This window comes from Misgurnus anguillicaudatus, chromosome 2, assembly GCF_027580225.2.
Source record: "Misgurnus anguillicaudatus chromosome 2, ASM2758022v2, whole genome shotgun sequence".
Lineage (NCBI taxonomy): Eukaryota > Metazoa > Chordata > Actinopteri > Cypriniformes > Cobitidae > Misgurnus > Misgurnus anguillicaudatus.
The window spans coordinates 1,990,954-2,007,242 of record NC_073338.2 but is presented as its reverse complement, the minus strand read 5'-3'; positions in this window follow the sequence as shown (position 1 = coordinate 2,007,242).

Here is a 16,289-nt window from a genome sequence, read left to right as displayed (position 1 = left end):
TAAAAAACCTAATGCATACAGGTTTAAAACAACACGAGGATGAGTAAATGATGACAGAATTTTCATTGAACGTTCTCTTTAAGTTGTGCCTTCAGTTGTGTCAAGGATATTTAAGTCTTCATCAAGCCCCTAAAAGAAAAACATGAAATACATTACCATTGACTTCCATAGTAGGAAAAAAATATTTTGGAAGTATTTTGATAAATGATGAAGAAAATATTTTTAAAAATGATAATTAGCACACAGTTGATGGTACCTATTAAATTCCATATTTTTTTATTCCTACTATGGAAGTCAATGATCACTATCTGCTGTGGGTTTACCATCATTCCTCAAAGTATCTTCTTTTGTGTTAATAAAAAACCTAATGCATACAGGTTTAAAACAACACGAGGATGAGTAAATGATGACAGAATTTTCATTGAACGTTCTTTTTAAGTTGTGCCTTCAGTTGTGTCAAGGATGTTTAAGTCTTCCTCATATCACCTCTGCAAGCCTCTAAAAGCAAATAATAAAATACATTACCATTGACTTCCATAGTAGGAAAAAAATATTTTGGAAGTATTTTGATAAATGATGAAGAAAATATTTTGAAAAATGATAATTAGCACACAGTTGATGGTACCTATTAAATTCCATATTTTTTTATTCCTACTATGGAAGTCAATGGTCACTATCTGCTGTGGGTTTACCATCATTCCTCAAAATATCTTCTTTTGTGTTAATAAAAAACCTAATGCATACAAGTTTAAAACAATACGAGGATGAGTAAATGATGACAGAATTTTCATTGAACGTTCTTTTTAAGTTGTGCCTTCAGTTGTGTCAAGGATGTTTAAGTCTTCATCATATCACCTCTGCAAGCCTCTAAAAGCAAATAATGAAATACATTACCATTGACTTCCATAGTAGGAAAAAAATATTTTGGAAGTATTTTGATAAATGATGAAGAAAATATTTTGAAAAATGATAATTAGCACACAGTTGATGGTACCTATTAAATTCCATATTTTTTTATTCCTACTTTGGAAGTCAATGGTCACTATCTGCTGTGGGTTTACCATCATTCCTCAAAATATCTTCTTTTGTGTTAATAAAAAAAACGTAATGCATACAGGTTTAAAACAACACGAGGATGAGTAAATCATGACAGAATTTTCATTGAAAGTTCTCTTTAAGTTGTGCCTTCAGTTCTGTCAAGGATGTTTAGGTCTTCATCATATAGCCTCTGCAAGCCTCTAAAAGCAAATAATGAAATACATTACCATTGACTTACATAGTAGGAAAAAAATATTTTGGAAGTATTTTGATAAATGATACATTTAAAAAAAAAAAAAGATAATTAGCACACAGTTGTTGGTGCCTATTAAATTCCATCATTTTTTTATTCCTACTATGGAAGTCAATGGTCACTATCTACTGTGGGTTTACCATCATTCCTCAAAATATCTTCTTTTGTGTTATTCAGAAAAAACTAATGCATACAAGTTTAAAACAACACGAGGATGAGTAAGTGATTACATAATTTCTTTGAATAATCTCTTTAAGTTGTGCCTTCAGTTGTGTCAAGGATGTTTAAGTCTTCATCAAGCCTCTAAAAGAAAAACATGAAATACATTACCATTGACTTCCATAGTAGGAAAAATATATTTTGGAAGTATTTTGATAAATCATGAAGAAAATATTTTGAAAAATGATAATTAGCACACAACTGATGGTATCTATTAAATTCCATCATTTTTTTATTCCTACTATGGAAGTCAATGGTCACTATCTGCTGTGGGTTTACCATCATTCCTCAAAATATCTTCTTTTGTGTTAATAAAAAAACCTAATGCTTACAGGTTTAAAACAACACGAGGATGAGTAAATGATGACAGAATTTTCATTGAACATTCTCTTTAAGTTGTGCCTTCAGTTGTGTCAAGGATATTTAAGTCTTCATCAAGCCCCTAAAAGAAAAACATGAAATACATTACCATTGACTTCCATAGTAGGAAAAAAATATTTTGGAAGTATTTTGATAAATGATGAAAGTTTTTTTTAAAAAAATGATAATTAGCACACAGTTGTTGGTACCTATTAAATTCCATATTTTTTTTATTCCTACTATGGAAGTCAATGGTCACTATCTGCTTTGGGTTTACCATCATTCCTCAAAATATCTTCTTTTGTGTTATTCAGAAAAAACTAATGCATACAGGTTTAAAACAACACGAGGATGAGTAAGTGATTACATAATTTCTTTGAATAATCTCTTTAAGTTGTGCCTTCAGTTGTGTCAAGGATGTTTAAGTCTTCATCAAGCCTCTAAAAGAAAAACATGAAATACATTACCATTGACTTCCATAGTAGGAAAAAAATATTTTGGAAGTATTTTGATAAATGATGAAGAAAATATTTTGAAAAATGATAATTAGCACACAGTTGATGGTACCTATTAAATTCCATCATTTTTTTATTCCTACTATGGAAGTCAATGGTCACTATCTGCTGTGGGTTTACCATCATTCCTCAAAATATCTCTTTTGTGTTAATAAAAAAAACCTAATGCTTACAGGTTTAAAACAACACGAGGATGAGTAAATGATGACAGAATTTTCATTGAACGTTCTCTTTAAGTTGTGCCTTCAGTTGTGTCAAGGATATTTAAGTCTTCATCAAGCCCCTAAAAGCAAATAATGAAATACATTACCATTGACTTCCATAGCAGGAAAAAAATATTTTGGAAGTATTTTGATAAATGATGAAGAAAATATTTTGAAAAATGATATTTAGCACACAGTTGATGGTACCTATTAAATTCCATATTTTTTTTATTCCTACTATGGAAGTCAATGGTCACTATCTGCTGTGGGTTTACCATCATTCCTCAAAATATCTTCTTTTGTGTTAATAAAAAACCTAATGCATACAGGTTTAAAACAACACGAGGATGAGTAAATGATGACAGAGTTTTCATTGAACGTTCTCTTTAAGTTGTGCCTTCAGTTGTGTAAAGGATGTTTAAGTGTTCATCATATCACCTCTGCAAGCCTCTAAAAGCAAATAATAAAATACATTACCATTGACTTCCATAGTAGGAAAAAAATATTTTGGAAGTATTTTGATAAATGATGAAATTTAAAAAAAATGATAATTAGCACACAGTTGTTGGTGCCTATTAAATTCCATCATTTTTTATTCCTACTATGGAAGTCAATGGTCACTATCTGCTGTGGGTTTACCATCATTCCTCAAAATATCTTCTTTTGTGTTAATAAAAAAACCTAATGCATACAGGTTTAAAACAACACGAGGATGAGTAAATGATGACAGAATATTCATTGAACGTTCTCTTTAAGTTGTGCCTTCAGTTGTGTCAAGGATATTTAAGTCTTCATCAAGCCCCTAAAAGAAAAACATGAAATACATTACCATTGACTTCCATAGTAGGAAAAAAATATTTTGGAAGTATTTTGATAAATGATGAAGAAAATATTTTGAAAAATGATAATTAGCACACAGTTGATGGTACCTATTAAATTCAATCATTTTTTTATTCCTACTATGGAAGTCAATGGTCACTATCTGCTGTGGGTTTACCATCATTCCTCAAAATTTCTTTTGTGTTATTCAGACAAAACTAATTCATACAGGTTTAAAACAACACGAGGATGAGTAAATGATGACAGAATTTTCATTGAACGTTCTCTTTAAGTTGTGCCTTCAGTTGTGTCAAGGATGTTTAAGTCTTCATCATATCACCTCTGCAAGCTTGTAAAGCAAATCATGAAATACATTACCATTGACTTCCATAGTAGGAAAAACATATTTTGGAAGTATTTTGATACATGATAAGAAAATATTTAGAAAAATGATAATTAGCACACAGTTGTTGGTGCCTATTAAATTCCATCATTTTTTTATTCCTACTATGGAAGTCAATGGTCACTATCTGCTGTGGGTTTACCATCATTCCTCAAAATATCTTCTTTTGTGTTAATAAAAAACCTAATGCATATAGGTTTAAAACAACACGAGGATGAGTAAATGATGACAGAATTTTCATTGAACGTTCTCTTTAAGTTTTGCCTTCAGTTCTGTCAAGGATGTTTAAGTCTTCATCATATCACCTCTGCAAGCCTCTAAAAGCAAATAATGAAATACATTACCATTGACCTCCATAGTAGGAAAAAAATATTTTGGAAGTATTTTGATAAATGATGAAATTTTAAAAAAAAATGATAATTAGCACACAGTTGTTGGTGCCTATTAAATTCCATCATTTTTTTATTCCTACTATGGAAGTCAATGGGCACTATCTGCTGTGGGTTTACCATCATTCCTCAAAATATCTTCTTTTGTGTTATTCAGAAAAAACTAATGCATACAAGTTTAAAACAACACGAGGATGAGTAAGTGATTACATAATTTTCTTTGAATAATCTCTTTAAGTTGTGCCTTCAGTTGTGTCAAGGATGTTTAAAGGCGGAGTCCACGATGTTTGAAAGCCAATGTTGATATTTGAAATCACCCAAACAAACACGCCCCTACCCCAATAGAATCTGGACCTTCTGTTGATAGACCCGCCCCACACATACGCAACCCGGCATTTGATTTGATTGGCTATAAATGTGTTTTGGTAGTCGGCCCGTCTCCTTTTCCAACGCGTTTTTCAAACATCGTGGACTCCGCCTTTAAGTCTTCATCAAGCCTCTAAAAGCAAATAATGAAATACATTACCATTGACTTCCATAGTAGGAAAAAATATTTTGGAAGTATTTTGATAAATGATGAAGAAAATATTTTGAAAAATGATAAATAGCACACAGTTGATGGTATCTATTAAATTCCATATTTTTTTATTCCTACTATGGAAGTCAATGGTCACTCTCTGCTGTGGGTTTACCATCATTCCTCAAAATATCTTCTTTTGTGTTAATAAAAAACCTAATGCATACAGGTTTAAAACAACACGAGGATGAGTAAATGATGACAGATTTTTCATTGAACGTTCTCTTTAAGTTGTGCCTTCAGTTGTTTCAAGGATGTTTAAGTCTTCATCATATCACCTCTGCAAGCCTCTAAAAGCAAATAATGAAATACATTACCATTGACTTCCATAGTAGGAAAAAAATATTTTGGAAGTATTTTGATAAATGATGAATTTTTTTTTCGAAAAATGATAATTAGCACACAGTTGTTGGTGCCTATTAAATTCCATCATTTTTTTATTCCTACTATGGAAGTCAATGGTTACTATCTGCTGTGGGTTTACCATCATTCCTCAAAATATTTTCTTTTGTTATTCAGAAAAAACCAATGCATACAGGTTTAAAACAAAACGAGGATGAGTAAGTGATTACATAATTTTCATTGAATAACCTCTTTAAGTTGTGCCTTCAGTTGTGTCAAGGATGTTTAAGTCTTCATCAAGCCTCTAAAAGAAAAACATGAAATACATTACCATTGACTTCCATAGTAGGATAAAAATATTTTGGAAGTATTTTGATAAATGATGAAGAAAATATTTTGAAAAATGATAATTAGCACACAGTTGATGGTACCTATTAAATTCCATCAATTTTTATTCCTTCTATGGAAGTCAATGGTCACTATCTGCTGTGGGTTTACCATCATTCCTCAAAATATCTCCTTTTTTGTTAATCAGAAAAAAACTAATGCATACAGGTTTAAAACAACACGAGGGTGACTAAATGATGACAGAATTTTCATTGAACTATCTCTTTAAGTTGTGCATTCAGTTGTGTCAAGGATGTTTAAGTCTTCATCATATCACCTCTGCAAGCCTCTAAAAGCAAATCATGAAATACATTACCATTGACTTCCATAGTAGGAAAAAAATATTTTGAAAAATGATAATTAACACACAGTTGATGGTACAACACATCCTCACTCCCAACTCGTAACATATTGACGCTTGGTCAGGAGCCCTTTGCGTCAATACTATACGCACAGGGTACCCCTTAAGCGTTATTTTTTGACGTCCTGGGTTTCCCAATGACTTCTATAGGAACGCCTGCGGCGTTGACATTTGACGTGATAAGCACGGGTAAAATGAGAATAAAAATAGGAATAAAATAAGCATAAAAATAAAGAATTTGCTACAATAAATTAGTTATGGCAGGGATTGTCATACTGTTTTTAATGTGCTGCGATTATGTTTGGTTATTCAATGATTAATCATTGCAAACGCAATGCAATGTAATGAACATTTTACATTATATTTATTTAATTATTTGTTTGTTTATTTATTTATTGGTTGGTTGGTTGGTTGGTTGGTTGGTTGGTTTATTATTATTTTGTTTTAATAAATCGTTATTTTCCGCTGTGCGTGTAGTCCAATGGACTTCATTGGAGCCCTTTGCGTCATTACTATATGCACAGGGTACTCCTTTGGCGTTATTTTTCGACGTGCAGGGTAGTCCAATGGATTTCAGTGGGTCGTTAAACCCGAACCTGCAGCGTAGTAACGTGACGTTGTGGGGCGAGACTAAAGACCGATTTGTTGGTACAAATAAAAATGTGTAACAATAAATGTTATTGCCAGGGGTCAGGGCTAGGCAATAAGTCAACCCCTTTTGATTTTTGACATAGCACTTTGTAAAAGTGCGCCAGTATAGCTAGCGAATGATAACATTTAGCGGTGAGTTTAACAACGGATTGCAGCAGGAGAGAAAGCATTCGATGGTTAGTTAACGCTAAATTGCAAACTGAAAAGTAATTTGAGTAAATTAACAGTAAAAATCAATGCACGTGGTCGATGTAGAATTTATGTTTTTTTTGTTCATATAGGTAATATAAACGGTTTTGCTAAACATCGTTCGGTGAGGAAATGCGTTGATGAGAAATGCATGTTGGGTAATGTAGTTCTTCGAAAACTAGCTGTCCCATAATAATATATTTTTTTCTCAACCAATCAGTCAAAACTATCGAACCATTCTAAGCTTTACTTTCAAAACGAAATCCCCCTTTGTCAAGCAGAGATTTATATTTATGAATTGATAAAGTATTGCTGTATGTGAGCCTGGTTAATTGTAGTGAAAGCCATTTTATTTATGGTTAGCTTGAATATGTGATGTGAATAAATAGTTGTCTTAAACTGCATTTTAAATAATAACTTCGCTTGAAAAAAAGTTAAAGACCCGACTCGGAAACTGTATTACTTATGTCACCAAATAACAAGCGGATATCTGACGTCATCGTACGGGGATCCCGCGTGTTTCATCTGGTGAGTTGAAGAGCAATCTAAATAAATTATTGACCGTTTACAGTCACAAATATTTGAATCGTGCAAACTAATTGTATTAAAACATTTTAGAATGTCAATATACGATCGATATTAAAAATTGACATAGTTTGCTGCACCAATAAGTTAACACACTCAGCTACAATTAGCTAATTACGGTTTTTATCAGACATATTCATGCAGAAAGTTATACATTCATAGGAGAATGTATGATTTGCAGTAGTATTTATAATAACATCTTACACTAGCTCAGATCAATTGGAATTTTTATCAAAATTATGTCCCAGTAACTGTTCGGGACCAATAATGTAGTACACAACATGAATAGTATTTTCAATTTCTCTGTTTTGCTTAAAAAAATGAACACTGATGTTATGTGTAAGTTATTCAATTTTGTTAAAATTGTTTTGCTCTTAACAGGTCCTTCTAATTTGTTCCTATGGCGTTTAAGTCATCTTTTACAGCACACCAAAGGCACTTTTAAGAGCCACGTTTGTTTTGTTAATCTCTCTCTGCTGCTTTCTTCTCTATTCTCTGTTTCAAACTGTGTTTGACTTTGTCTGTCCATCTTTCTGCTTCTTTAAAATAATCATCTCCATTCCTGCGAACTTCATCTGGTAAGTAGGGGTGATGTAATTAATACCATGCAATTGACATTTAAAATGTTGCAAGATTTATTGAATTGCTAGATAATGCTTTTCATCTGTGTAAATTCACTTAATAGATCTATTAAATGGACAAATATTATCATTGTTTTTTTCAGTTTGTCTTGTCATGACAAGGCCCAAATTCAGGCCCTGCCCATCCTGTCAGGCTTCCAATCAGGTAAGCAGAAAAACCTGCCATGCCTGTTTTGGAAGCCTCTCCACAAAAAATAAATTAAAAGAAAAAATTATGACGTTGGATGACCAGTGGGCGCAAGCTGTTCTTAATAGCAGAAATTTGAGTCGCATAATAGACTCTGCTTGCATTGCCGTAAGTACACATTCTCATTTACCAATTGATGTTTTAGTCCCTTGCAGTCGTTAAATTGTTTAAAACATATTTTTGATCATCAAAATGAGGTTTTTCCTTTTTATTTATAGAAAGTTTGAGGGAAACAAAATCTTTTAACCAATCAGTGGGTGAAGTTTGTGTATATAAAGTAGTCAAAATTTGACATGGATCGAAAAATGTAATCAAAGTTGTCAAGACAAAAATACGGTTATGTTAAAAATTTATATATAACAAAAGGTTTTGATCCACTTCAAATGTTAACTAGCGTAGTTGTCTTCCACCTCTGTCTCACTCAAATGCAATTGTAAATTTTACCTTTATCTACATCAAAAGATTTAATTGCCAGACAGATTTTTTTTAACTTATTAAAATTTTTGTGAGCCTGGGGACTTTACAGGCGAGGCAGACAAGACAAGAAGCGGATCCAAATGCAGCTAGGTTTATTAAAAGGGTAATCCATAAACATAGTCCATAAACAGGCAGAGGGTCATACACAGGTAATCCATAAATATAAAACAAAACAACAAGGCAAAAAACACAAGGAAAGCTAGGGTGTAAAACTAACAACGACTGACAACCAGGAAATGAACAAACAGGGTATATATGCAAAACAAGAACCAATCACAGTACAGAAACAATGATTACTATGACAACAAACAAGAGGTAGGGGTTGAGTCAATGAGTGTCCATGGTAACAAACAAGGGGGCGGGGCAAACTATCTACACAGGGAGATACAGGGCGAACAGGAACACAAGTTTAACACAGGTTACACAGGGACACAACACGTTACAATAATGTGTTTGACAATATAATATGCGATTTATGTAAAATAACCCTAATTGATATAGGTGGTGACGTAGCCCTAGAAACAGTATTACTTACGTCACTACTTAAAATGCAGTTACAGGTAGGGGAGTAGGGGCCAAATTTTGAACTTGGAGCCCTTTTTTAGACAGCAAGCCAAATATGCATGTTAATATTGTACATGTCAGCAGGGTGCGATTTGTGAAAAAAAAACAGAGGGGGGGATGTTTTCATAGGCGTCGATTTCGGCGACGGTGGGTACCCACCATATTTCGTCATGAGTCATTTTGTACCCACCACTAGTTTTAACTTTTTTGACTGTTTTCAGTGGTTATGAAGAGCAATATGAGAAATTTGGTAATCATTGGCCGACCTAACAAAATTCCATTATAATATTATTATTTTTAATATATATTTCTAATTACAATATTTCTAATATTCAGAAATGCGCCCTCCGCTCACGAGCTCTGATCGGAACAAACCCGAAATGTCTGCTGAACTTGCGCAGAAACATAAAAATATAACCAGCTTCTCAAAATGGTTTTAAAACTAAACATTTATACTATTTTAGCACAAATTATGAGCTTATTGAACTCATGAAGCAGCCTAACGCAATATTTTTACTGTAATAGCTTATATTTCCCCACACATATGAACTGTGATCATGCACAACGAAAAAACACGCAAGAATTAAATCTTGAATGGCAAAACTATATGGCACAACGTAGTGTCAACTTAAACATAAATATGAACAATGTATTGATTGCAAAGTTAAACCATTACAGTAGAAACAGTTTTAATGCTGCTTTTAAAGTAATAACATTAACTTTACACCGCGATGCTGAGCTACAGTGAAATAATAGAGAAGTCAGATGCATTATGTGTTAGTCACTTAACTTAGCCTCATTTGCGCAAACTGGACGCGCCCGCGCCTCGCTAAACGCCTCATCGGATTTATCATGTGTAACTTCAGCCATTCTCAGTGGTGTGACTGGGACACTAACTCCGCTTGTCATCATAAACAGATAATCAGAGTGTGATGTTTATTCCCGCTTTATTAATATGCGGCTGAATATGCTGCATTTCATCGTTTCGACACACAGCTCCATAACCATCTCGCAAGTGTTGATAGGCTATTACTCGTGAGGTGTAACCGGGTCTGTAACCAATCAGATAGCGCAGAGGGCGGGACATTGAGCAAGTCTGCAGAGTAGTGAATACAGAGAGGCTGCGCGGCAGCTATATCAGAGCCAGCCAGTAAGTAGTGCATTTTAAAACAAAATTGACTTTAATCAAACAATCCGTGATAAGTTTTGTGATCCGTCTCGCCACTAGTGTAGTAGCACTGATCACTTTGAGGGGGGGATAAATTTATCTCCACCGGGGATAAAAATAATTAAGCAGAGGCAGGGATACATTGACCAGAAAGGGGGAAATCCCACGCATCCCCCCCGGCAAATCGCACCCTGCATGTCAGTGCAAACTTGTGAAATAACATGTTTCAAGTTTTCTTGTGAAAATTCACTATGCTTTATAATTATTTCAATGTAGCTGTTTGAAACTGAATGCAAATTATTATTTAGTATACATGGAAGCATAGATATGCAGGACATTAATATTTTATTTTATGCATTGTACTCCAATAATTACTTAAAATAGCCATTTACTGTACCATTTTTTATGGTACTGTAAATGGTTTTAACTATGACGTCATAACTGCTTGTTTATTTCAGGTGTGGAAACTAGCAACTTTAGGATGCAATCCTATTTTGTTTATTGGTCGAAAGGAGAAAAGAAAAGAAAAGAAAAGAAATGGGTAGCCGACATTATTACCCATCTGCCCCCCACTCCTGTAACTAAGAATTTATTGGAAAAGATGCAAAGAGCATATTAATTTATTTTAACAAAGAGTAAGATTTCTGTTCTGAAACAATAATTGTTTAATTACGTGTTAATATTTACAGATTTTAAATTAAATTTGTATTATTGCAATCTCCACAGCAGAGCAGCGTCCTGAGAGCCTCGCCCGGGAGCGTCCCGAGAGCCTCGCCCGGGAGCATCCCGAGAGCCAAGTCCAGGAACGTCCCGAAAGCCAAGTCCAGGAACGTCCCGAGAGCCTCGCCCAGGAACGTCCCAAGAGCCTCGCCCAGGAACGTCCCGAGAGCCTCGCCCAGGAACGTCCCGAGAGCCTCGCCCAAGAACGTCCCGAGAGCTGCGTCCAGGAAAGTCCCGAGAGCCACGTCCAGGAATGTCCCGAAAGCCAAGTCCAGTTACGTCCCGAAAGCCAAGTCCAGGAGTGCCCCGAGAGCCTCGCCCAGGAACGTCCCGAGAGCCTCGCCCAAGAACGTCCCGAAAGCCAAGTCAAGGAGCGCCCCGAGAGCCTTGTCCCAGAGCGCCCAGAGGAGGAGTCTGAAACTTTGTTTATCCTTAATCTTGTTCCTGTGTCATCCCCACTTTCTTCCACTTCTCTCTTTCCTCCTTTTAAACCTTCACACACATCTTCACCTCCACTTCCATGCTATCAGTCTTCACCACAGAGAAAAAGGAAAAACATCTCTACATCCTCTTATCCACCCAGTTCCATTCCCCATCGAAAAAAAGAGTAAGTTTTTTTGCATTGTACTACACACTATTAATACAATTCTATTAAATTTAATTTCAGACAATAGGATTCTTTTGGGTTACCAGATCATCTAAAGCCAGTATACATTTTCTTTGAAAAGATGCAGGTAGACTCATCCAGGAGCACCCCGAGAGCCTTGCCAATGAGAGCCCAAAGAGCCGCGCCCAATTGCATCCTGAAAGCCTTGCCCAGAAGCACCCTGAAAGTTTTGCCCAGAAGCGTCCCGAGAGCCTCGTCCAGGAGCATCCTGAGAGCCTTGCCCAGAAGCACTCTGAAAGTTTTGTCCAGAAGCGTCCCGAGAGCCTCGATCAGGAGCATCCTGAGAGCCTTGCCCATGAGTGCCCACAGAGTCTTGCCCAGAAGCACCCTAAAAGCCTCGCCCAGAAGCACCCTGAAAGCCTCGCCCAGGAGCACCCAGATAGACAGAGAAAAAGGAGGATCAAAAGTTCTTCACCTCCTTCCTCTTCCTTCCCCTATCGAAAGAATAAAAAGGGTAAGTTTTTTTGTATCATACTGTAAATTACACAATTAATTATCTCCCGGACAAAGCAATAGGATTCCATTGGGTCAGCAGTTAATTGTAAGCCAGTACACATTACTTAGTATTTATCTTTGGCGGTTTAGTGGTCTGGGGCTTTGGTTAGTGTTCTCAGACTATAGATAAGAGGGCTTTGGGGAACCCAGTACATTGATACAAGTACAAACCAGGTACAAAAACAGGGATTAAGTCACTTGACAAGAGGGCATAACAATGCCAATGACCTTACATGTGAAATGAAAACATTGGATTTATAAACTTTTTATGTTTTCATTTTAGGTTGTCAAAAATGCAGCCGACAGAAGGTTTTTTTGTTTGACCGAATAACTGGGGAACGAATAAATGAGGTAAAATTAATGTACAACAAAACATTTCATGGAAGGGATTGGTAAATGGGTAAATTTACTAAATTTTTTATTTGTGTGTAGGGGAAGGCTGAACTGAAAATACACTGGTTGCCTTGCTCTTCGTGGTAAGAAACTCTTAATACTGTATTCATATAATTGTCAAAATGTTTTAGTAAAGGTTCACCCCAAGTTGAAAAGTGTAATAATTATAGCTTTAAATGTAATTCTTGTTAGATTGTTAGATTTTTTAACCCAAAGATGAAAAGACAAAACTTTGGGTATTACTATAGGCGCTGTTAATACTTAATATAAAGAATGTACAGTAAAATATATCTGTGTTTGGTTCAGATTAAGCTAACTATTGCAGCATAAACTTGAAAAAGATGTACAGTATGAATTAATAAGGTGTATGCTTGGTAAAGTGTCTGCATCTTGACTAGGAATGCTGATACTGTTCCAGAGTTTAGGAGCTAAGTGAGAAAATTATCTACCACCTTTTTTGGATTTTGATATTATATGAAGAGTTATCAACAGATGATCATTTTATAAATGCAGATTGTGTGTGACGGACTGAAGTTCAATAACAAGTAATGTGTTATCTGATATTTTTGTTCCAACAAACCTTACTTGCATGGCCTAGCTGTAATTTGAGAGATAAATTAAGTGTATCTAGAGAATACGGCAGACATAACAGATTGTTGTATGAAGTCAGAAAAAAGTTATAAAGATATAGACAGTTCACTGCTTTAATTTATGGAATTTAAACATTATATATAGTTTACAGGGAGCCATTGTAAAGCAATTAAGTTTGTAAATATGGGTTTATAGAATAGGAAAGAATGCTGTCAAATTTTGTCACTGTATAAGAGTAGCATCCACTGACAGTCAAATTCATATTCTTGCATCAAATTTTTGGACTTTTAAACAATAATTAATACTTTTCTTGTCCACAATTTAGTAAATAGGATTATGTTGGAACGATAATGTTCATTTCAAGTACAGAGCAGTGATACTACATAAATGTTACATTAGAATGACAGATCATCATACTTCAGCTATCTTTGTTTTAAACATCAATTGAGACACAATTGCTTATTTTAATCTCATAATAAAAGCAGAAAACTGGTGAAATGGTAAACATTATTCTGCATCTGCAAATCATAGCCCCTCAGCTAATCAGAGTCTCATTCATCCCTTAGATTATCAGAAATGTTTAGAAATTTACGGAAAATTTTAATCTTAAAAGTGACTAAAGCTGCAAGACTTGAAATGTAGTTTGTAGTAAAAATGTTGTGTAGTGTACTAATGCATTTTGTGCACTTGTGATATTTAACAGTGGCAAATCCTGGGATGACACATGGGAGCCTGCCAGAGAATTCAGACACTACATGCTTGATGCCTGAGACAAATGGATTGCGATGCAGCAAAATTATTTTTTGTAGTCTCAATAAAAATGTTTTACTAAACATTGTATACTTAGTATATGTATGTATGTATATATATTTACGCTAAGTTCAAAATATTTTAACTGACCCCTTGTGTCCATGGCGACGCGTCATGATTGTCACGTGACATGCCGCAGCCACAATAACTAACAGATTTATTTCGTTTTTCCTTTTTATTAAAAATATTCACTAACTTGCTTACCATGTCAACTATTTGATATTACGATTCTTTGTTTAAAAACCTTTTAAAATTATTTTGATCTATAACGAGATGTGCGAAAAGGCTACCTGGCGTCCTTTGGGAAGTAATGTATTACTGTTGTGTGCATGTCTCAGCTTTTCTGGTTATCTTGCCTGCCTGTGTCTGTGACCCTTGCTATTGGTACTCTCTCTGAATTGTCTGCAGCCTGCCTAGTGACCCCCTGCCTTTTTCTGGATACTATTTGCCTGCAGCCCGCCCTTGATCTTCTGCCTGGTTCTCGACACGCCTTTGCCTGACTTGCCTGATATTTCTGATTCCAATACTGACCTTTGCCTGGCTTATTTGTCTAATAAATTGTTGCATTTGGATCTGCCTCTGCCTTCTCAATCGTAACATTATGGCTATAGCATGGTTATATGCTTATGTTTTATACATTTGCACAGTAATATGAAAATAAATGTGATAAAAGCAGATTTTCAGATGCACACCCAGAGTCTCTTTTCTGGCTAGTGGCTACTGTGTCGCAGCTTTGACCCTGTCAAGGCGCGTTATGGTTGGACGCGTTTTTACCAGAATAAAACGTCCTTAATATCCCAAACTACGTTTTGCTGTCAATAATTTTTTAGTAGTACTTTAATTTAACAATAAGGTTCTACAGTGTTGAATAATTTTACTTTTTTTGTCGAGATCATAACCCTAGCTATGGGTGCAGGAACTCACATTAATGAACTACAATTTACAACGCCATGTTTTTCTACTCCGTTCTATAGATGGATATGCCTTATGGGTAATGTAGTTTCAAACGTAAAGTAAAATAATTCAATTAATACTTTATTTAATGAAATAAGATATATCTAAATATGTCAAATGTGCAAAGACATATATAAGGGTAAATATTAAATATAATATTGAGAGCATATTTTTAAATGCTTGTATACAACCCTTTTTTGAACTTAAAAAATTACAACACTATAGTTAACATAGCATAAATATGTCAGTTTTTGTCTCTGAAACTCTAATCAGACTGCTTTATAGCCATTTGAGCTTGTGCTCTTTTACAGAGGTCTCCTGGGCACCTGGGGGTAGATAGACATTAAACCACATAGGATGCACTCTTTCATTGTGTTGAGGAACGTATATCTTGTATTAGATTTTAACTGATATGTGACTTATGATTAAAAACACAATACAGAAACTTACACTTAAAGGTGCTAGGGTTCTTGCTGTGATGTCAAAGAAGAAGCATATGGTTTAACAAAGAACCATTCAGTAAAAGATAATTTGTAAAAATCATCTCTCGTACCTTTTTCTAACCTGCCACCTCTTTGCCATATTAAAATATTGTGAGATAAAAGTTATTTGAATGTCAAAGTTCTTTATAAAAAAATTTTGGCAAAAAGGTTCTTCTATGGTATCATGAAGCACCTTGTAAATTGAATTACATGGCCAGGCAACAGATTTTATTGATCCATCATCCATCTATTCACACCATGTTTCCTGTTGCTGTGTACAATCTATGTTGATCTATGACAGGGTTATTCAAATCTTATCCTGGAGGGCCGGAACACTGCAGAGTTTAGCTCCAACCCTGATCAAACACACCTGAGCAAGCTTATCAAGGTCTTCATGAACACTAGAAAATCACAGGTGGGTATCTCTGTAGTCCTCCGGCCCTCCAGAGTAAGATTTGAATAACCCTAATCTATCTTCAATTCTGCCTAAAGTATCCATAGAAATGTCTCATGTGACACCCTTCTTTATCTCTCTTCACTAGTGACTGGTCAAAGTCTGTATCAAATTCAAGTCACTATACACTGCAAAAAAATGACTTTCTTACTTAGTAATTTTGTCTTGTTTCAGTAGAAATATCTGGAAGTTCTTGAATTAAGATGCTTTTTCTTGATGAGCAAAATTACCTAAGTAAATAAGTCTAGTTTTACGACAGATAATATACAATTTAAGTGAAAATTGTCCTTAAAACAAGCAAAATTATCTGCCAATGGGGAGAGAAAAAAAATAGTGAAATAATTTCTTTTTTCTTAAACACTTAATTCAAGTAAAATTTTCTCACCCCATTGGCA